Source organism: Cydia splendana, chromosome 10, assembly GCF_910591565.1.
Source record: "Cydia splendana chromosome 10, ilCydSple1.2, whole genome shotgun sequence".
In the NCBI taxonomy this organism is placed as follows: Eukaryota; Metazoa; Arthropoda; class Insecta; order Lepidoptera; family Tortricidae; genus Cydia; species Cydia splendana.
Genome location: NC_085969.1, coordinates 14,478,480 through 14,501,770, shown reverse-complemented (window position 1 = coordinate 14,501,770; position 23,291 = coordinate 14,478,480). Strand labels below are relative to the sequence as shown.

Below are 23,291 nucleotides of genomic sequence, written 5' to 3'. Positions count from 1 at the left end.
GTCGCAGTTCTAACCTAACCTAACCCACTTTTCTGGCAACAGTTTGTTTTCGTGGGGTCGCAGTTCTAACCTAACCTAACCCACTTTTCTGGCAACAGTTTGTTTTCGTGGGGTCGCAGTTCTAACCTAACCTAACCCACTTTTCAGGCAACAGTTCGTTTTCGTGGGGTTCCAGTTCTAACCTAACCTAACACACTTTTCAGGCAACAGTTTGTTTTCGTGGGGTTGCAGTTCTAACCTAACCCACTTTTCTGGCAACAGTTCGTTTTCTTGGGGGTCGCAGTTCTAACCTAACCTAACCCACTTTTCAGACAACAGTTCGTTTTCTTGGGGGACGCAGTTTTAACCTAACCTAACCCACTTTTCTGGCAACAGTTTGTTTTCGTTTGTTTTGTGAGCTAAAAATATGTATACACATCCAAAATGCCAATAATATGTTCCCACCCAAAGTTACAATACAATACAATAATAATGTTTTTTTTTTACTAATTATAAACGTAGGCAGAACTTTTAGTTACGGCTCTGCGTTAATGAGTCAGTCAGCTACATATTTAGGTGTTTTATGCATTGTTAAATATAAATTAGACTTGGATTTTATACAACCTGACGCTTTCTTTAATTTTAACATTCGTCGAAAAACATTCTGCCAAATGTAGCTTATGACAGATGGGTTTTAGGTCATACAAGTTATACCAAATAGAAAGAATCTAAATACGTTTTCTTCGATGTAAATATTCGCCTAAATCCTATTATGCTAAACAGATTATGAAAATCACATTTCGGACATTTAAACAAATGCAAAATAAAATTATTCGTATCAAAATTCGGCCATGATAGTAGTAGTCTATTTAAGATTCGGACTTGCAAACATTCGGGCTATTGCATATTATACAAACTGAAGCTTTCTGCAAATTTAACATTCGTCGAAAAATATTACTGCCAAATAGGTTGCCAGATGCGTTTCGGGTCACGGAAGTTATGCCAAATAGACCTCCTCTTGGAGCTTAGGAACCCCTCTTGTTCGTGGGGTCGTCCCTGCCCCGCGCGCCCTCACCCCGAGCGGAGCTCGGTACTTGTCGACTACGGTTTACTAATGTGTTGCAGAAAGTTTTTTGACATATTTTTGTATTGCATAATATTACTTGGCAGAAATGTCGTTTGGCACAATTACCTTTCGCATATATATGATATCATTTAGCATACAATCATTTCGCAGAGTTTTATAATCCAGAACCATGTTTTGGCATACTGTTGATGTTCATAATAGTCTTTTAAACGAATATTGTTTTCGCAGATAAATGTATTGCATACTATTTAGGTGGCATAAAGTTATCAAGTTGAGTCTTCGTCTACGAGGAATGGTGTTAAAGATTGAATAAAACTACCCTTTGTCCTTGCACGGGTCTCAAACTATCTGCATACCAAATTCCATCTACTCGTAAATCACTTTGGCGGTTTAAGCGTGAAGAGGTAACATATGTCTATCAAATAACACGGCAGCAGATATTATCTATACTTGGTCAAGCAGATCTTGTCAGTAGAAAAAGGCGGCAAATTTGAAAAATGTAGGCGCGAAGGGATATCGTCCCATAGAAAATTTGTATTTAGCGCCTTTTTCTACTGACAAGATTTGCTTGATCATCTACACTTATGGTCTAAGATCCCACATATATGGTCGACCTTCACCAATCTGTCTGACGGATGAAACTATGAAAATATGAAAGAAAATATGTTCCAGAACATAAATAAATAGGGTTGCCTAAAGAAATATGGTCAAGGCAATTATTAATAAATTTTTGAAAGAAAAATTTTTTCGGCCATCACTGATTTGTCTGACAAACGAAATAAGTTTCTATGGAAAGTATACAACTTGTACAATATAAATCATCTAGGTTGCCTATCTTTTTCCGGTCACTATTATGTGGTTGCCGTGTTTAAAGAGGTGATTTTATATCGATAATTGCACTCATCTGTCTGACGCTTGAATTATACATCAAAATGATGGTAATTTTATTGCAAATACAATGGTATAGGGTTGCCTGCGAAAATCCGGTCACAAAAAAGGGTTGCCAGGCTTTTGATTAAAATAAGAAGGGAAGACTTTTAGCGATAACTCATAAACAGCTTAACTGATCAAGTTTGTTTTAATTTTATTTGATTGAGTTTTTTAAGCACTATTTTCATGATTTTTTCATATTTTTTGGACAGATGGTTCAAAAATTAGAAGGAAAACCCTTTTTTTTTTCTAAACGAATATTTCCGAAATTATTCACTTCATCAAGAAGTGTTGTTTAAAGACCCCTATTTATTTTGAAAGGCCTACCAACGACACCCCACACTATGAGGTTGAAACGATAAAAAAATTGTCACACACATTTTGTGTCTTTCAAAGCGATTATTTCCGAAAATATTCACTTGATCAAAAAAAATTCTTCTTAAACCCCTATTTATTTTGAAGACCTTTCCAACAACATCCCACACCATAGGGTTGCCACGAAAAAAAAATCCTCACGTACATTTTGTTTCTTTCGAGGCGATTATTTCCTAAAATATTCATGATTGATGATCAAGCAAATCTTGTCAGTAGAAAAAGGCGCTAAATACAAATTTTCTATGGGACGATATCCCTTCGCGCCTACATTTTTCAAATTTGCCGCTTTTTTCTACTGATAAGATCTGCTTGACCAAGTATAGATAATATCTGCTGCCGTGTTATTTGATAGACAAACATGAAGACTAAACAGTATACATATAGATAACACTCAATAATATGGAATTGCAAAAACTTAAAAAATACCTGTCAAGGGCGAGTCGGACTCACGTTCCAAGGGTTCCGTACATTACCCAATTTTTAACAATACATTTTTTATGTGGAACGTGAATAAAATGTCTTTAAAAAATCCGTAGGGGTCGGATCATAAACTAAGTAATTAAATCCGACTCACGCTTGACTGCACATTTCTAATAGGTTTTCCTGTCATCTATATAGGTAAAGAACTGTTTTGTGTATTTTCCAATTTTTTGACCCAGTAGTTTCGGAGATAAAGATAAAGGGGGGGGGGGGGGGGGGATGGTTGGACAGACAGACAGGGCTGATGCTATAAGGGTTCCGTTTTTTCCTTTCGAGGTACGGAACCCTAAAAAACAATTTGAAATCGTTACAAAGAAAATGCTAAGTGAAATTATCCTTTGATTACATTTTGGCACGTATTATTGGCAGCAAAAAATAGTTATCGCTATCCGTTTAGTAGCAAAAACTTCACTCGGAAAGTCGCCAAAAGTACAGGGTTCCTAGTAAATTACTCTCCCCCAGGCCATGTCGGTATTCACTCTCGTTGCATGGGCATGGGCAAGTCAAATACAAACTTGATTTAACCAGTGTAATATGATAGCTATTAAGCTTAAAAATATTATTAGGTGAGTGATTCTCAAAATAGTGGCATCTTAACCTGTCATCGAGTTTTTGAATTGAATGTATGTTTATTTGCTCTTTTTCATATGAAACAATAATGTATCTAGATAAACTAAAACAATGTTTATCGAGACCAAGTCATTATTTTTATTTAAATTTAATACTTATATTTATAAAAAATAAAGAGTAGCACTTTTTACTGTAACCTGTCTTGTCCAAAAGCATAGCTCTTCCAGTTTTAGTTCTTTAGATTTTATGAGCACCAATTTATGTAAATAAAATATCATGCTATATAATAACATAAACAATACCTTTTAAAATGTACTTTGCACAGGCCTTATATATATTTTTTTTTACAACAATATTCACGCACGAAGTTTGTCTAAGGATATTTTCTCTGTTAACCTGTACCAACCTGTACATGCGCGGTATTGCATCTGACTCACACACAGAAAAAAATATTTAGATCATAACTATTGCAAAATATTAGGTAAGTATCAAGCTAATCACCGTAGGTTACCGTTATGACCCAAGTGTCGTAGTTTCGTAGAGACAAGTGGTTCAAGGCAGAAATCTGGGGTTTTGTAACGGAATGTCATCTTTAACTTGTCTCGATTATTTTACGAATTTGGTATGGGGCCTAATGTAATAATCTCATTTTAATATTGTATGAAGGTTTATTCATCTATGTTAAAAGTGAGACATTCGTATTATTATCCGTTCAAGGGAAAAAATAAAAATGAATGTATTTTTTACTGTAACCTGCTTAACTTTAACCTGTATTCAATGTATAGGGTATTGTATGTCTTGAAAATAACTTCTTCATTTTCCGTTCCCTTTTAAATATTTGGGGTATTTGAAGTGGTAAAACATGTTTTTCATTATTCAAAGTAAAAAAAATACATAAAAATTTTTTTCATTATCTTTAACCTGTCGATGCCAATTTCTTGAGAATCACTCAGGTATACATAGTTAGTTTCAACGATCAATCAGCCCGTGTTTGGCAAACCACGGGAATAATGCTTCAGACTTCCTACTTTCCGAGCGAAATCGAGTTATACGCTCAGACGTTTCAGTTAAACTGTGACCTCAAAACCCGAAAGAAATTTTGGCGACCAGAGAGTGGGCTAAAATACTATTTAGCCTAAGAGTCTCATTCACCTGCGCTCGCGCTGCGATGGAAATAACACTTTAGCTCTCTATTAGCACCAACTTTTCACATTTATCCAAACCGCGGCGACGCCTCCATGGCTCAACCAAAAACAACGCAATTTATTACTCCTTATTACAGCCCTTTGTCATGAGATTTACACAGTTGGCTGTTGTTGCCAATTAGAGCACCTGGAAACTTTTGCGATACCTACTTTATACTGACCACTTTAAGGGAGTTCTTTGTGAAGATTTTTTTTATGCTGTAGAACAGGCAAAATAATTGAATTAAGTGTTTTTCTATTCACTTCGTCAAAGTTTGTCGCAGCCTTTGTAACATTTTGATTCGATTTTATCCAAACGTACGACTCCTTTTTATCAGGGTTCCGTACCCAAAGGGACGGGACACTATTACCAAGACTCCAATGCACTGTCCGCCTGTCCGTCTGTCCGTCTGTCAGTCCGTTCGTCTGTGTCACCAGCCTGTATCTCATGAACCGTGATAATAGCTATCACGGTGTAGCACAGTTGAAATTTTCACAGATGATGTATTTCTGTTGCCGCTATAACAACAAATACTAAAAAGTACGGAACCCTCGGTGGGCGAGTCCGACTCGCACGTGTCCGGTTTTTATTACTCGGTTCCCGCGTCTTCGTAAATTTACGGCAAACAAGTTTTACCGATTTTAACACCAAATTTTCGTGAGACACAATTAAATATAACAGTTTTGAATGATTCACAGTTAGTTTCACTTCACTATACCTACTTATATCGACCGGGATATAAAACAATACAAAAGGTAAACACGGTTCATATCCCGGTCGATATAAGTAGGTATATTAAATATATTTTAAAACCCTCGGTACGGAGTGAAACATGTCGAGCGTTTTTCGACTTAAAATACGTGGGTGACCCGATTTAATATATGTACCTAGGTACCTACATATATTTAATAAGTTTTAGCGAAGTACTTTTAGACGCAATTAAAGCGTAACAAAATCATGGAAAATTAGTTTAATCAAATAAATCAGTTTGTCTGGTTTTATACGGCTGTTGATAATTAACCGTTTCGGTGCGGATGGCACGACAGACGTGCCATCATATTCTATGGCGTACGGCACGCATGTCGCGTCATGTGAAATAATTGTTCCCTGCCGCAGCCAAAAGTTTTCGAAAATGGAAGGCGCAACGAACCGGTTAATATGACTAAAGTGTGTGAATTACCGTACAGTCAGCGTCGTATAGTAGGTAGCATCCAAAGTATTCAAATAGTTCGGTACAGATCCCTAAGTGTCGTAATGGGTCTTAGATCAAAAATCACAATTTCGATAATCAGAGTCACAAGCATGTGCATCCGCGGAACACGGCACAGATTTAAATCCACAAAAAAATCCTAGGCTTTGACGACGGGGCAGCCCTGCCGTAGCCCTAGCCCTAACCAACCACTACCATTAACCAACTCTCTTCATATATGTATTTTTTCCATATTTTAGTTTAAATAAACATGTTGTTGCCAAATAGTTCGGTGCGCCATACAAATAATATGGTGTACCGACCTATTTGAATACTTTGGATGCTACCTACTATATGACGCTGACTGTACCTATGTTGTATATTTACCTAAGTGTGAAAACTCGAGGTTAGAGTTAACGAGGTTCCACTGTATTTATCAGTAATTAATATTATTCAGTAGATGAGAATAATGTTATTCGCTCGTGTAACATTGAACGATCCAGAAATAGCGTCAGACCAAGCTAATAAGAAAGTGTAGTAATGTCATCATTAATGTAAAATTTCTATGAGAATATGTCGTTTATAATGACAAGTCGGCGCAAAGTTACCTAGCTTAGACGGACTCTAGGTATGTTTTACTAAAAATAAATTACAATGTTATATTACAGTCATAATAAATATATAAAAATGGTAAATAAATAGAGGTTAGATGGCCGTCCCTTTTTAACCGACTTCCAAATCCCAAAGGAGGAGGTTATCAATTCGATTGTATGTTTTTTTTTATGTTTGTTACTCCATATGTCATGGACGGACCTGGAACTGGACCGATTTTGAAAATGTCAAAACCCAGTTCTGATGATGGGATCCATGAGGAATCGAGGGAACTCCTCAAATCTTAAAGGCATACATATAGTGATTTTTGTGTTTTTATCAACAAATCAAGTATATACATTCAAGTGACATTTGATGAAGTGGAACTGCTGATGATGATCAGAACGGAACTCTTCAACGACGCATAGTTCACGTTTGGCGATTTGTCGTCTTCGTTATGTTTGTTAAGCAAGTTAAGTTTTTAAGCCACATTTTTGTCAAGCTCGAGTTCTGATGATGGAATCTATAAGGAATCGAGGGAACTCCTCAAATATCAAAGGCATACGTACTTATAGATTTTTTTGTATTTTCATCATAAAATCAAGCATTTACATTAAAAACTGTCGCATTTGATGAAGTGGAACTGCTGATGATGACCAGAACAGAACTCTTCAACGACGCATAGTACACGTTTGGTGATTTCGAATTTCGATTTTGACTTGGACTGCGACCCGGACTCGGACCCAGAACCGGACTCATACCCGGATCCGGTTCGGACCTGGACCCGGCCCTGGACTCGGACCCGGATTCGGACCCGGACTCGGACCCGGACTCGGACCCGGACTCGGACCCGACTCGGACACGGACTCGGACCCGGACTCGGACACGGACTCGGACCCGGACTCGGATTCGGACTCGGACCCGGAGGACCTGAGCTCGGAACTGGACTCGGAACCTAACTCGGACCCGGACTCGGACCCGAACTCGGACTCGGACCCGGACTCGGACCCGGACTTGGACCCGAACTCGGACTCGGACCCGGACTCGGAACCGGACTCAGGCGCTGACTCGAACCCGGCCTCGGACACGCACTCGGACCCGGACTCGGATCCGGACTCGGACCCGGACTTGGACCCGGACTCGGAACCGGACTCGGACCCGGACTCGGACCCGGACTCGGACCCGGCCTCGGACCCGGACTCGGACCCGGACTCGGAACCGCACTCGGACCCGGACTCGGACCCGGACTCGGACACGGACTCGGACCAGGACTCGGACCCGGACTCGGACCCGGACTCGGACTCGGACTCGGACTCGGACCCGGACTCGGACCTTGACCCGGAAAACCACTATGATAATTTAACTAAATAAACCACTATGATTACCTACCATAAAATGTAGGTATAAAGTATGATGATGCCAATCTTACTAGCCCCTCCCGCTCAAACCCCCGTACACCGCACCGCATGCGCCGTTAAGTGGGTTAGGTTAGGTTTGAACTGCGATCCTCACAGAACCGAACAAGGGTTAGGTTAGGTTAGAACTGCGAGCCTTACAGAAACGAAATGCTACTTGAAAAGTGGGTTTGATTAGGTTCGAACTGCGATCCTCACAGAACCGAACTGCTATCAGAGGAGTGGATTGGGTTAGGCTAGAACTACGACCCTTACAGAAGCGAAATGCTAGTAGAAAAGTGGGTGGTTTTACCTCCTTTTCTACATAGTGCACCATCTACAATAATCTTTCACCGGCCCCCATAGAAGTCGGTTTTTTTTCTTAAAAATTATTAGAGGGCCGTATTTTCAGGCTTTAGGTTAGGTTTCGTTCATGTCGTCTCGGATATGGGTGAATATGGTATCGATGCCTTCAGTGTAATGCCCTGAACACAAATATATGAGATGACAAGCGCGAAAGTGGTGGGGGTAGTTGCTGTGACGTCATAAAGTCTGCAGTTCAAACTTTTTTTCTTTTAAACATACCATGTGGGGTACCAAATGAAAGGGCTTTGTGAGTAGATCACAAATATATAATATACTGTAACATTTTCAATACTTGGTCTAACAAATTATTAGAAAACGTTCATAAATTTCACAATCCACTGTTGACTTTCAAGTGCTCTAAATTGAAAATGGCTGAATGGATTAGTCCAAAATACATACCAAGTGACTGTGAATATCCTCTATAGAATGTTAAAAAATAATTAACCAGATATATTAAAAAATAAGAAAAGTAAGTACATCAAGGTGAAAAAAAAGCATAATTTTCTGTTACATTAAACTACAACTAGGCTAGAACAGCCTCTTGTTGTCTTGTTTGCTCTTTATTATTGTACAATTTACGGGCACCATATTTATAACCTCACTTAGCAGGTGATATTGAATACCTAACTCTAGGGAGTAGACACACAAAAATATATTCAGACAGTTATTGAAAAACTATATAAGTATATAAAAAAAAACTTTCGCCTTTGAAAGTGATGCCAGCAGTATTTAGACACATTTACACATATGTAAATTTTTATTTATAGACTTCTGAAAGGGTACGATACGCATGGATCTATCATGAAGTTTTAAGGCTTAGATGAAATTGAATTCCAGACGTAATCGGTTACCTCACCCTTGTCAAAGCGGATCAAACTATCATCTGTTAAAATGGATGGGAAAAATACCAAAGTTATACTAAAGTCAATGATTCCAGATATTACATTAGAAGTTTTTGTTACAGCTTGTTATCCATCATCTGAAATAAAAAAAATTGTGGATAAAACTGGTAAATATGAAGAAAAAACTGAAAAGGCATTACGCCCCCGTGAAAGGTTTACGGTAAGCATAAAGAAAACATATTGAACTAAATTGGATACGTACACAAATTCGCTTTCACCTTTAATACGTTCAGTCAATAACGTGTCGTACGTGATTCTTAATCATGAATTTGCATGAAAAACCCAACGTTTAACATAAATTGCCTTGAACGCGGTTTGAAAAGGTCGCACGTGAATATACTACTAGTAAGTAATAAGCGCAGTATTTATGAAAAAGCCGGACGCTGGTATTTACAGTGTTTTTAATTGGTATCCATTTTTAGGGTTTCGTAGTCACCTAGAAACCCTTATAGTTTCGCCATGTCCATCTGTCCGTCCGCGGCTATACTCCGTGATCGTTAGTGCTAGAAAGCTGCAATTTGGCATGGATACATTAATGATGCATCGCGACAGGACGGCAAAATAAAAACTAAGTACCTACAAAAAAATGGTACCTCTCATACAAATTGTTATTTTTTGATTTTTTTTTTGCTTTGACCCAATAGTATATCGTTGGATATCGTTGGATAGCTCTTTCAAAACGAATAAGGGTGTTCAAAAACCATTGATATTATACATATACGCAAAGTTAATATTTTCGGAAATAATCGATTCGAAAGAAAAAAATATGTGCCCCCTCTAACTTTATAACCATGGGTCCAAATATGAAAAAAAATCGTGAAACAAAAGCTTAATATACTTTCTATGAAAACTATAGCAAACATGATCGGTCCAGCCGTTTTTAAGTTATTGCAAAAAATCTTCTCTTAGTAAAAAGACGTACAAAGCGCTGCGAAGATACTCCTTTAGTCCCTTTTATGCTTTCTATGTACTTGATACTTACTAATTGTTTCCGTTTGGCCTGTTCTGATAGAAAGGTAACTACGAAATCCTACACTGAGCATGGCCCGACATGCTCTTGGCCGATTTTTATTTACAAAGTTCTCAACAAATATTCGAGAAGTTTTGGAGCCCACGCTACGTCGCGTTGAACGCCGTAGCCTGTAGCAGCAGCTACGAGTATGTTTTCTCTTTAAGAGGATATATTAGCTGAGCCCCTTCTCCGATTTGAGAATTTTAGGTAAATATCTCTGTCGCGCTGCGGAAAATATCAGAAATCGACGTTTCGTTCTCGACATTTTCCTCTTCCAAAACTTAACCAATCGTAACGAAATTTTGGGAACAGAATGTGAAAGAAATTATTTGTGTCTGACCGTTTTGTTTTTTGCGTTTATTGTTGCCGATTTTATATGCTAGGCATTTACGGAGCATTTATTTGCCCGTTTTTAGCGCACTTTGAAGTACGAGTAACCTAATTCTTAAACAAACAAAAAAAGCAAAACATACAGACACATCCACATCAGATACTGGTAATATTGAACTCATATAAAACAAGTAAGATAATAAAATTGCGGTTTACGATTTATGACGTATTAAAAAAAACTACTTACTAGATCTCGTTCAAACCAATTTTCGGTGGAAGTTTGCATGGTAATGTACATCATATATTTTTTTTAGTTTTATCATTCTCTTATTTTAGAAGTTACAGGGGGGGGGGGGGACACATTTTACCACTTTGGAAGTGTCTCGCGCGCAAACTATTCAGTTTAGAAAAAAATGATATTAGAAACCTCAATATCATTTTTGAAGACCTATCCATAGATAGCCCACACAAATGGGTTTGATGAAAAAAAGATTTTGAGTTTCAGTTCTAAGTACGGGGAACCCCCAAAATTTATTGTTTTTTTTTTCTATTTTTGTGTGAAAATCTTAATTTGGTTCACAGAATACATCTACATCTACTTACCAAGTTTCAACAGTAGGTATAGTTCTTATAGTTTCGGAAAAAAGTGGCTGTGACATACGGACGGACAGACAGACAGATAGACATGACGAATCCATAAGGGTTCCGTTTTTTGCCATTTGGCTACGGAACCCTAAAAATGGCTCATCTAGGGCCAAAATCCAGACAGAAAAATATCGAGAACGTTTGTATGGAAAAATTACCACTAATGTATCCTTGGACTACCAGTCTGGCCTAGTGGGTAGTGACCCTGCCTGTGAAGCCGGTGGTCCTGGGTTCGAATCCCAGTAAGGGCATTTATTTGTGTGATGACACAGATATTTGTTCCTGAGTCGTGGTTGTTTTCTATGTATATAAGTATTTATATATTATATGTAGGTAGTTATATATCGTTGTCTGACTGAGTACCCACAACACAAGCCTTCTTGAGCTTACTGTGGGACTTAGTCAATATGTGTAAGAATGTCCTATAATATTTATTTATTTATTTTATTTATTTATCTGAGTACCTACCCACAACACAAGCTTTCTTGAGCTTACCGAGGGGCTTAGTCAATTTGCGTAAAAATGTCCTTAATATTTATTTATTTATTTATCCTCTTAAAGCGAAATTCGGCCGAAGGCCTAACGCCAGAAGCCTAATATAATTATGAAGAATTTCCCTACTTATTCCTCGTAAAATTTTAGTCACTGGCGGTAACTTAAAAATTTATACGTTCTAACGAAGGCCTGTCAGCAGGTAATTACGAATTTTATTCAGACAATTTTCACAGCAAAGAAAATAAAGTTGGATATTATTTAGAGACAATATTTCCAATTTTAAGTGTTTTCAGGTACTTACCTATTACCTATAGGTAAGATTGAAGTACTAAATGTGTGATACGCAGGACATAAAAAAAACAACGGGTTGCACTCCGGGAGTGCCGGCAGAAGTGAAAACTCAATAACATTAATAATAATAATAAAATGAGGGTACTCAGTCAGACAAAGATATATAAAAAAAAAAAAAACCGCCGACACTGACAGACGTCCTTTTACATTTCTTTACAAAAAATATATTTTTACATGTGGTTTTTGCCCTAAAAGACTGATAATATACCCACCGTGAACCGAGTTATTTGTAAATCTTGCGGACAACTGATATAATTGAGTATTAAAAACCACGACCATGGGTTGCAGTCATTACTACCGTGTTGACATCTGTCATACACCACCGGCAAAACCAGGCAATTAGAAATGATAACAAGAAGTCGAACTAAAGCGGTAACAACAAGCGCACGCCCACCACCCCCGCCCGCCTCGTCCACTTCCTCGTCCACATCGTCGTCAGGCGACGAGTTCGCAACGGCGCCTGACACAGACGGGTCCAGTGACGAGAGCGGGCCGCCGCCGCCGCCGCCACGACCACCTGCGCGACGAGGGCGGCCACCGCTGCCGGCACGCTTGGGGCCTGCGGGACATCCTGCCCCGCCCACGGCTCCCGCTACCGGTGGTATAGTGCGACGCATGAGATGGACTCGAGACATGAACGAGAATGTCATGCGCGCCTATTATGGGGCTACAGAGGGGGGAACACAGCTGTCCGCCTATCGTTCGAGAATACTGCCTTTGTTTCAGACTCTTGAACCCATCATCACAGTGTCGGAGCAGCGATTATCGGATCAGGTGCGCGTCATTCAGCGGCTAAAGCGCTTGGATGACGCGACACTTGATCGACTTCGCCAGGAGGCTCTCTCTGCTCGCGCGGACTCCACCTTGGTGCGAGATCCACCCGCCACGTCGCCGGATCCGGTGCCCGTACCCGACCTGGCACCGGAGGCGCCACGGGTTGATTTCTGTACCGACGAGGGGGACTTCGCGAGTCAGAATGTGAGTACGACTGCTAATGAGCAACTGAGGAGGACTTTGGAAGAGGCGATTACGCAGTATCGCGTCACGACTAACTCTAGGCCACGATTACCACGTCTGCCTATGAATAGACGCAATCTAGCGCTAATGGGAGCCCTAAACGCTTTACTAGAGCCATATTTACGGACTAGTAAAGATTTAGATGATACGCACTCGATCATGTACTGCGGAGCCATCGCGGCGTGCCGTGTTGCTCGCGTCAAGTTTCCGGACGCTGAACGTGCACCTAGGACCGTCGGTGGTGTCCCTGCATGGCAAGTGCGGATCGAGCGACGTATCAGCTCGTTTAGGACTCTCATCGCAAAGCTGATCTGCTTCAGGGGGGGCAACAATCGCCCCCGAGTAATGCGCTTTGTGAACCAGGCGTTCGCGGGGACGGATATCAGGCCCCGCGACTACATGGCCAATGTCACAGAGCGCATCGACTTTCTAAAGCAAAAAGTCTATGCATGGGCAAACCGTATTCGCCGCTACAGAGAGCGTGTGGATCGATTCCAGCAGAATCGCCTTTTTCAAAGTGACCAAAGGAAAGTGTACCGAAAGTGGGAGGAAGCCAACCTTCGTACGCCCGACACGCGGCCGCCGGGGGTGTCATTCTGAATCCCTAACAACGTTTGTCCTAAAGTCACTTGCCCTAACTGGTTTGTCCTAATGGGCACATGCCCTAACGATCAATTGTCATAACGATTATTTTCCATAATGTAATGGTTAGCCTAAGACTCATTTGTACCATAACTATCAAGATCCCTAATGTTTTTTACCATATTCTTCGAAATCCCTAACAATGTTTGGCATAAAATAACATGTTCTAACTGTTTTGACCTAATGGCTATTACCCTAATGATCAATCGTCATAACAGTTACTTTTCCTATTGATCAATTATCATAACAATTACTTTCCATAATGAATGGTAACGAACTGTTGCCACAAAAGTGGGTTAGGTTAGGTTAGAACCGTGACCCTCGCAAAAACGAACTGCTGCCACAAAAGTGGGTTAGGTTAGGTTAGAACTGCGACCATTGTAAAAACGAAATGTTGCCACAAAAGTGGGTTAGGTTAGAACTGTGATCCTCGCAAAAACGAACTGCTGTCACAAAAGTGGGTTAGGTTAGGTTAGAACTACGACCATTGTAAAAACGAAACGCAATAGGGAAATCAAAATTAGGGCATACGAGTGTTAGGTCAAGCAACGATAGGCTAAGTGAAATTAGGTAACATGATGGTTAGGATATATAATTTTTAGGCCTAACAATAATTAGACAAAAACATAATTACGCTACATAACATTAGGATAAATACTCAATATGGAAAGTGTCATTAGGGAAAAAGATATTATGACAAAAAAAATCGCCCATTCAATAATAGGGAAACCAAAATTAGGGAATACGCGCGTTAGGACATCTGATCATTATGACAAACAATATTAGGGAATGCAAAGATAGGAGAAAAGATTTTAGGGATTCAGATATAGATCCGGCCGCCGGATGCTACTGCCATGACTGACTTCTGGCGTAGCATCTGGTCGGTGCCTGCCGGGCACACCGAGGGGAGTTGGATGAGTGTTGTCGAGCGTGAGTGCGAGTCCATCGAACCCATGGGGGCAGTCATCATCAGCCCCGATGACGTGAGTTGTGCCATCCGCACGGCCCAAAACTGGAAAAGTCCTGGACCGGATGGATTGCACAACTTCTGGCTAAAGTGGTTCCGATGCTCGCACTCGCGCTTGGCAGCACAATTTCAACAAGCCCTCGAGCTTGGTTCTCTTCCACCTTCCTTAACAACTGGTGTCACCTTCCTGCTCTATAAGTCCGGTAGTACCACGGAAACGAAGAACTACAGACCCATCACATGCTTGCCTACACTATACAAGCTCCTTACATCCATTTTGAGAGCAAAAATCAACGCGCACATTGTTGCAAACAATATCCTGGCTTCCGCTCAAAATGGATGTAGGGTTGGGTCCCGTGGTACTAAAGAGCTCCTCCTTATAGACATGACCATCTGCCAACAAATCCGACGGAAAAGGGGGGCCCTCTCAGCCGCTTGGATTGACTACAAGAAGGCCTATGATTCGGTGCCTCATTCATGGTTGGGGAGGGTCTTAGAGTTGTATAAAGTTGATGCAGCTTTAAGAGCCTTCCTAAGCACGTGTATGAGGCAGTGGACCACAGTCCTTCGTCAACCAGGAGGCGGGGATGACCGCCCTGGCCCGCAGGATTTTATAAGGATTGAGCGAGGAATCTTTCAGGGCGACAGTCTGAGTCCCCTGTGGTTCTGCCTAGCTCTGAATCCCCTCAGCACCCTGCTGAAAGATTTGGGACTAGGTTGCCGGCTTCAGAGAGGGGGTGAAGTCATTTCTCACCTTCTGTACATGGATGACCTCAAATTATTTGCACCAAATAGCCAAGACTTGTTGGAGCTACTGAAAACCACCGAAGTCTTCAGTAATGCCATCAACATGGAATTTGGTATCGATAAATGTGCGGTTATGCATGTACAGCGGGGGAGGGTTGTAAATTCAACAAATTTACAACTCTCTGAGACAATGTCTTTCAGATCTATCTCTGAATCAGAAACCTATAAATACCTTGGTATGTCACAGTCGTTGGGTATTGAGGATGAGGGTATTAGACGGTCGGTGAAGGAGCGCTTTTTCAGTCGGCTCACAAAAGTCCTAAACAGTCTTTTGTCAGGAGGCAACAAAGTGCGCGCCTTCAACGCCTGGGTAATGCCCCTACTCACATACTCCTTTGGCATACTAAGGTGGACTCAGACCGAGCTGGACGCCCTGGATCGGAGGGTCCGATCACTGCTCACCACACATCGTATGCTACACCCACGCTCGTCAGTTATGAGATTGTACATCCTACGGAAGTGTGGAGGCCGAGGCTTCCTAAATGCCAAGGATCTCCATAACCGCGAGGTGTACAATCTCAGGAATTATTTCCTTAACAATGAGTGTGGGATGCATCGTGATGTGGTGGCAGTAGACAGGAACCTAACGCCGCTCTCCTTGGCAAACGAGAACTGGCGCAAACCTGTGGTACTAAGTACTGCGGATCGCAAGGCGGCATGGGAGAGTAAGGTGCTACACGGGCGGTTCTACAAGGCCCTCACGGGACCCGACGTGGACCTGCTCGCGTCGGTGAACTGGTTACGATTCGGGGACCTCTTCGGAGAAACCGAGGGTTTTGCCTGTGCAATTGCGGACGAAGTGATGATGACGAACAACTATCGGAAATATATCCTGAAGGACGGTACGGTCGACATTTGTCGGGCATGCCGCCGTCCCGGAGAGTCACTCAGGCATATCATTTCCGGTTGTTCTCATCTTGCTAACGGCGAGTACTTGCACAGACATAATATCGTAGCCAGGATTATTCACCAGCAACTTGCTCTTCTATATGGCCTTGTGGACCGCGAAGTACCGTACTACAAGTACTTACCTGCGCCTGTTCTCGAGAATGGTCATGCCACGCTCTATTGGGATCGATCTATCATCACTGACAGGACTATTGTAGCCAATAAGCCTGACATCGTGATAATAGATCGATCGCAACGTCGGGCCGTGCTCGTTGACATCACCATCCCCCATGATGAGAATCTCGTGAAAGCCGAGAAGGACAAATCCAGTAAGTACCTAGACTTGGCTCACGAGATAACAGCCATGTGGGATGTTGACTCGACGATAATTGTCCCGATAGTCGTTTCAGTGAATGGTCTAATAGCGAAGAGTCTCGACCAACACCTTGAGAGACTCTCGCTAGGTGGTTGGATCAAGGGTCAGATGCAGAAGGCGGTGATCTTGGACACGGCGCGGATAGTCCGCCGGTTCCTCTCTCTGCAGCCCTGACCACCGGTAGCTTGGGCCTTGCCCCGCTGCTGGCGGCACCCTAGGTTAGGTTTTTTATAATGTGTTTATATTATTTTTTATTGTTTTGTAAGTGTTTTTATATTTTACTTTTATATTCATATTATAAATAACCTAACTTAAGATGAGAAATGAATAAAGAGAATAATAAAATAAAAAAAATTGCCGGAAATAAAATTGCATACCGTTTTATTAGGCAGGCGTCCGGTTTTTTACCCCATAGCTCAGTTCTTAGTCCATCGCTTTCACCCAATAACCTAGTTCATTTTAGATTCCATCAACTCTCAATAGTCCTTACACCCTGGCGGGTGCTGCCTCTGCGTGCGTCCCATGACACGGGCAAGGGCAGCCTCCGCTCGGTGTACCCCTTACATTTCATTAAAGTGTCAAAAGGGCCTCTACGTGTTGGCTTCGGCTCCGCGCACGCCTCCCAAAGGTCCGGAACACCATTGTTCCGTGATGGGAAAGACATACAAATAATAATAATAATAAATATTGGGGACATCTTACACAGATCAAACCTAGCCCCAAACTAAGCAAAGCTTGTACTATGGGTACTAGGCGACGATATACATACTTGTATAGATAAATACATATTTATATACATAGAAAACAACCATGACTCAGGAACAAATATTAGTGTTCATCACACAAATAAATGCCCTTACTGGGATTCGAACCCAGGACCATCGGCTTAGCAGACAGGGTCACTATCCACTAGACCAGACCGGTCGTCAAGTAAACAGGCAAGCAGACAGGTCGTCATTGTAACAGTTTTTCGATCAGGTCACGTGTCCGTCTTACGAAGCGTCTTACGTCTTACGCTCTCGCGAGTTTAACATTTTTTCCCCATCACAAAAAGTGCACAGTGTCGCTTAGTACTCTTTATTATACTGGGGTGCCGCTAAAGAAGTTTTCACTTCAAAAATATTATTGCATTTCTAAAGTTGAAAATCCCTAAAGTTGAAGACCCCTGAACGCATTTGCCAGAATGACATCCAACCGCGGAAAATGGCGAGAAATCGTACGGCAAGTAACATCTGTGCCTGATGTCAGCAGTTGACCACGACACTCTGCAAAGAGTATAACGACTAAGAAGAAGAAAGTTGAAAATAGTCACATCCCACCGTATGAAATCCAAGTTCATAAGCAAGAAAAGGATGCAATCCTTTATTGCGCGTATGTGGGAGGCAAGATTTTACACCCATTGATTCCAATGGCACAGTAGAGCTCAAGCAGTTAAATTTATGAGCACGCCGCTCGTGCAGTCACGGCTAGTGAATACAGGAAAGTGCTTTTATACTTGATAAAAACTCCACTTCAGTAGTTTTACTGGAATCGTTAGTACTTTAAGCCTTTTACCTGCTCGTTTATCTACTGTGAGATCGGTGTTAAGATTCTAGATTCGTTAAAAGTTTTTATGTATTAGAAACTACTGCTGCTCAGTAGCAGCAGTAGTTTTGTGATGTGCTGAGAATTAAAAATTAAATAAAAGAATTAATTTATTAGGAACCAGACTGACAAACATTTCAAATCACTCCTACAAATACATAGACGGTCCGATATCACTTTCACTGCTCAGTAGCAGCAGTAGTTTTGTGATGTGCTGAGAATTAAAAATAAAATAAAAGAATTGATTTTCTAAGAACCAGACTGACATACATTTCATGTCACTCCTCCTATAAATAGACGGTCCGATATCACTTTCACTGCTCAGTAGCAGCAGTAGATTTGTGATGTGCTGAGAATTAAAAATAAAATAAAAGAATTGAGTTTTTAAGAACCAGACTGACATACATTTCAAATCACTCTTACAAATACATAAACTGTCCGATATCACTTTGCTGTGATGTGCTGTGCTGAGAATTAAGAATAAAATAAAAGAATTGTTTTTTTAAGAACCAATAGGAACCACATCTCCACGGAACCTTTGCGAGGGCAGCAGCTGCTGCAGAGGCGGCCGAAAACGCAAAGGTTGGGAAGTACCGCGGTCTCGGCGCCGAATACAGTTTTGTTCCTTTCGGTGTCGAGACCCTGCGTCCGTGGGGTCCTGGCGCCCTGAGTCTCTTTGGAGACCTTTCAACCTGTCTGATTTGATACTCTAACTAAATTCATTAAAAATATATCTTAGCAAACGTTGTGCGTTGTTGGAAGGTTGTTGGCGAACAGTTTTCATAATAATTGTGACTCAAAATGTTCGCATGTCATGCCGAATATTCGGTATTCGGCCGAGAGAGGCGCCGAATATTCGGTATTCGGCCAAATTCACTATTCGGGGCATCTCTAATAAAAACCCCTTCAAAGGCTTCCTTTTGGAACAAATTGTCTAAGCAATAAAAAAAAAACGTTATGTGTAATGCGAATAAGCAATATTGGATCTTTTATTAAACATAGTAAAAAAATTGAGAGCGCCTATGGAACGCGTCAGCTTCCCTTTAACGACTTTTTAATTACGCCTGTAGATATTTCTTGCTAAGATACATGCCCGGGATACTTCACTGTACGAATGTGGGTTCGACGACTAGTAGAAGAGCAGGCCGCAAAATTTCTAACCGACTTGATACCACGATGAAATGCACAATGGTTTCCCATAAAAGTGATGCTTAGTCCGAATTCGATAGTCTGCCACGGCGGAACTTGCCGAAAGTAAGAAAAAGAAGGCTACTTCCGGTGCGAAAAAAGGGGGCTGATTTAACCCATCTGATACCGAAATAATAGTTATGGCAGCAGTTAGAAATTTACATGCAGACACAGAAAAGCGAAGTCTGCCAGTATTTTTTTGCCGGAAGTGCTTGGCAGACGCTCTCAAAGGTGACCATCGGGACCCCTAAATTAACCCATCTGATACCACCATGAAACCAATTCCAGTCGGAAGGTATGAACCCTCATGTCAGGAATATATAAGTCTGCCAATGCTTTTCCTGCCGAAACACCTTGGCAGACGAGATTATAAGCAAGATGACCATCGGTTACCGTACACTAACCCATCTGATACCACCATGAAACCAATTCCAGTCGGTAGGTATGAACCTTCATTTCAGGAATATATAAGTCTGCCAAGGCTTTTCCTGCCGAAACACTTTGGCAGACGAGATTATGTTAGCAAGGTGTACTTCAGTTACCCTACATTAACCCATCTGATACCACCATGAAATCAATTCCAGTCGGTAGGTATGAACCCCCATTTCAGGAATATATAAGTCTGCCAAGGCTTTTCCTGCCGAAACACCTTGGCAGACGATATTATAGGCAAGATGACCATCGGTTACTGTACACTAACCCATCTGATACCACCATGAAACCAATTCCAGTAGGTAGGTATGAACCCCCATCTTAGGAATATATAAGTCTGCCAAGGTTTTTCCTGCCGAAACACCTTGGCAGACGAGATTATAAGCAAGTTGACCATCGGTTGCCGTACACTAACTTGACACTAACTCATCTGATACCACCATGAAACCAATTCCAGTCGGTAGGTATGTATTAACCCTATTAAGTACTAGTATGTATTAACCCTCTGCAGCAGCTGCTGCTGCGGCGGCCGAAAACGCAAAGGTTGGGAAGTACCTGGAATTGGTTTCATGGTGGTATCAGATGAGTTAGTGTCAAGTTAGTGTACGGCAACCGATGGTCAACTTGCTTATAATCTCGTCTGCCAAGGTGTTTCGGCAGGAAAAACCTTGGCAGACTTATATATTCCTAAGATGGGGGTTCATACCTACCTACTGGAATTGGTTTCATGGTGGTATCAGATGGGTTAGTGTACAGTAACCGATGGTCATCTTGCCTATAATATCGTCTGCCAAGGTGTTTCGGCAGGAAAAGCCTTGGCAGACTTATATATTCCTGAAATGGGGGTTCATACCTACCGACTGGAATTGATTTCATGGTGGTATCAGATGGGTTAATGTAGGGTAACTGAAGTACACCTTGCTAACATAATCTCGTCTGCCAAAGTGTTTCGGCAGGAAAAGCCTTGGCAGACTTATATATTCCTGAAATGAAGGTTCATACCTACCGACTGGAATTGGTTTCATGGTGGTATCAGATGGGTTAGTGTACGGTAACCGATGGTCATCTTGCTTATAATCTCGTCTGCCAAGGTGTTTCGGCAGGAAAAGCATTGGCAGACTTATATATTCCTGACATGAGGGTTCATACCTTCCGACTGGAATTGGTTTCATGGTGGTATCAGATGGGTTAATTTAGGGGTCCCGATGGTCACCTTTGAGAGCGTCTGCCAAGCACTTCCGGCAAAAAAATACTGGCAGACTTCGCTTTTCTGTGTCTGCATGTAAATTTCTAACTGCTGCCATAACTATTATTTCGGTATCAGATGGGTTAAATCAGCCCCCTTTTTTCGCACCGGAAGTAGCCTTCTTTTTCTTACTTTCGGCAAGTTCCGCCGTGGCAGACTATCGAATTCGGACTAAGCATCACTTTTATGGGAAACCATTGTGCATTTCATCGTGGTATCAAGTCGGTTAGAAATTTTGCGGCCTGCTCTTCTACTAGTCGTCGAACCCACATTCGTACAGTGAAGTATCCCGGGCATGTATCTTAGCAAGAAATATCTACAGGCGTAATTAAAAAGTCGTTAAAGGGAAGCTGACGCGTTCCATAGGCGCTCTCAATTTTTTTACTATGTTTAATAAAAGATCCAATATTGCTTATTCGCATTACACATAACGTTTTTTTTTTATTGCTTAGACAATTTGTTCCAAAAGGAAGCCTTTGAAGGGGTTTTTATTAGAGATGCCCCGAATAGTGAATTTGGCCGAATACCGAATATTCGGCGCCTTTCTCGGCCGAATACCGAATATTCGGCATGACATGCGAACATTTTGAGTCACAATTATTATGAAAACTGTTCGCCAACAACCTTCCAACAACGCACAACGTTTGCTAAGATATATTTTTAATGAATTTAGTTAGAGTATCAAATCAGACCCATGATAAAAATAAAATATTTTGTAATCAACAAATGCTCAAAAACATGCCTCCGTATTTAACTACTTTTTAAATATTAAATATACCTAGGTTATTTTTGTGTAATTTTTAATTTAAGGTTGGTGCAACAGATATTATCGGTATTCAGCCGAATAGCAGGCAACATTTGGCCCAATACCGAATATTCGGGAAAGTGGCCGAATAGGCCGAATACCGAATAGTTGCCGAATATTCGAGGCATCTCTAGTTTTTATTTCAAAGCATGCAACCGGTTATGCATGTATAGTGTAGTACCTAAAGAAACATAGTGGACCCCGCAGTAATTCCTCTGCCAGAAAAAACTTTACAATATGATAAAGTATCAATTAATAAAAAGTATTGTATAAATATCCAAAGAATAATAATAATAGTATTTAAGTCAATACCTAAAGTCTTAAATCGTTAATATTTTTACGGAAAAATGCTCCGTTCAAACTTTCGTCTTCACCGGAAATATTCATGTAACGTATTGCAACAATATATGAAAGATCAAAAAAAAATATCCCAGCAGAAATTATACCAATAACTTATTTGGTAAAAAAAAATTGGACGGAGGAATTACTCGGTTAAATATATAAACAGATTTGTATTTTTACGTATAAATACCTAACTTAGGAGTGTTTTTAGGGTTCCGTACCTCAAAACGGAACCCTTATAGGATCACTCGTGCGTCTGTCTATCTGTTTGTCACAGCCTATTTTCTCGGAAACTACTGGACCAATTAAGTTGAAATTTGGTACACATATGTAAATTAGTAACCCAAAGATGGACATATTTTTTATAATTTTAAAATACATAGGTTCGAAGTTATTTAAGAAAATACAAATAGCCAAAAAATTACCATTCCCCCTGTACCTCCGAAACTACTGGGTCTAAAATTTTGAAAAAAATACACAGAATAGTTCTTTACCTATAGATGACAGGAAAACCTATTAGAAATGTGCAGTCAAGCGTGAGTCGGAATTATGTACGGAACCCTAGAAACGCGAGTCAGACTCGCACTTGGCCGGTTTTTTTTTGGATATTTATATGTTAGTTTCGGCTCATACTATACAATAACCAAGCAAAATTTCATCGACTGAGGAATTAATGCATGGGTCTCCATACAACAACTTGCTTCGTTTACTACACTAGTAGTTTAAATATGAACATTATATTTATTAATCGGATGTGTTTTACCATAATGGGTCATTCTCGCATTTCGTGCAAATCGGTATTATTTGCAATTTACCAAAAATGTGATGGTGTTTTCGAATATCTGTTAATGCAAGGTTGTAACATAGGACCTAAAGTATATTGGCCCGCCATGAACAATTCTAAAAAGGTGGTTATTTTCTTTATATTTACAATTAACCCCCACTATTTTCATTCCTCTCTGCATGTAACGCGTGAAGTTAAACTTTGACCTCCATTTGAACCTTAAGATACTAAAAATAGAAAACTTGTTGTTGGTTCAGTAAACAAGTAATTTAGTTATGTTTTATATCCTTTAATATTATACGCTAAGAAATTAACAATAAAACTATACAGCC

At 40.7% G+C, this 23,291-nt stretch overlaps 1 long non-coding RNA gene across 2 annotated transcripts in view; it reads right to left on the bottom strand.

The window, feature by feature from the left end:
* Nucleotides 1-10,608: 10,608 nt before the first annotated feature.
* The window catches only part of LOC134794405 (uncharacterized), a 337,443-nt gene continuing 324,760 nt past the window's right edge, over nt 10,609-23,291 (bottom strand). For both annotated transcript variants that reach the window (XR_010144669.1, XR_010144668.1), the window contains exon 2: nt 10,609-10,897. This is a non-coding gene — a long non-coding RNA (uncharacterized LOC134794405). The remainder of the gene's footprint in view (nt 10,898-23,291) is intronic.